Consider the following 1,125-nt stretch of genomic DNA (forward strand, 5'->3'; position numbering starts at 1 on the left):
TGGATACAGACTTCCTGCTATGGTCAAAGCTATTTGACTTGAGTGAGTGATTTCATTCTCAGCCCACAAAGAACAGGTTACATTCATTTAAGAAATTGTGTATGTATTAAGATGGTCTATCCATAAAATCTTTCACCAACTGTTTCAATGAATAATGGTTCTGCTTGGAGGGTGTCACAGACATCAGTTGAAGGTAAGAATTTGGTTCATTAACTGTGATAATTTGGAAAAGCATTCATCTCAGAGAAAGAGTAACTTATAAAATCCTCTTCTTCAAACTTGATACAAGAGTTACAAATGTCGAGCAATACATTCAGTTTCACTTTGTTGTTCTCTTACAAGCCACCTCCCTAGTTAATCTCCTAAATTTCTTTTGGGTATATAAATACTTTTGAAATATATAAGCTGTTCTGAAGACATATATAATATAGTGTAAAAACATGAAATAAACAATACTATTAATAGAGAGGCTGAGATAGGAGAACCAAGATTTCAAGACCCTTATGTTGTACACAGCCAGACACTGTCACAAACATACAAGCTGACAGTGTATATACATTGTACAGTGTTGGGCCTATTTCTCCAATTACCAAATTAGAGAGACCATTGGATAACAATCAATAAATTTCCAATTCCTCATATTATTAGATTTCAATTAATTAGGATATGTTGGTAGTATTAATATTCTTAATATATTAATTAATACTAATTAATATATTAAGAAAAAGTAATTGTCACTTCCTGTTGTTTTTGTTGTAAAAGGTGGAATTAGGTTTGTGTGGATATGTTGAAAGATTACCTTCTTGCTTCTTCTAGGTGTAGTTTTGCTCCTTATGTTGATGTTTTCCATCTATTATCCTTTGTAGGGCTGGATTTGTGGAAAGATATTATGTAACTTTTGTTTTGTCACGGAATATCTTGTTTTCTCCATTTATGGTAATTGAGAGTATTGCTGGGTATAGTAGCCTGGGCTGGCATTTGTGTTCGTGTAGGGTCTGTATGACATCTGCCCAGAATCTTCTTGCTTTCATAGTCTCTGGTAAGAAATCTGCCATGGGATCCTCTCAGCTTCCAAGTGACAGAGGGGGTTCAGCGTCCTCCTCTGCCCCTTCCCTGCAAGTGGAG

The sequence above is a fragment of the Mastomys coucha genome, unplaced genomic scaffold (assembly GCF_008632895.1).
Source record: "Mastomys coucha isolate ucsf_1 unplaced genomic scaffold, UCSF_Mcou_1 pScaffold14, whole genome shotgun sequence".
Taxonomy (NCBI): Eukaryota; Metazoa; Chordata; class Mammalia; order Rodentia; family Muridae; genus Mastomys; species Mastomys coucha.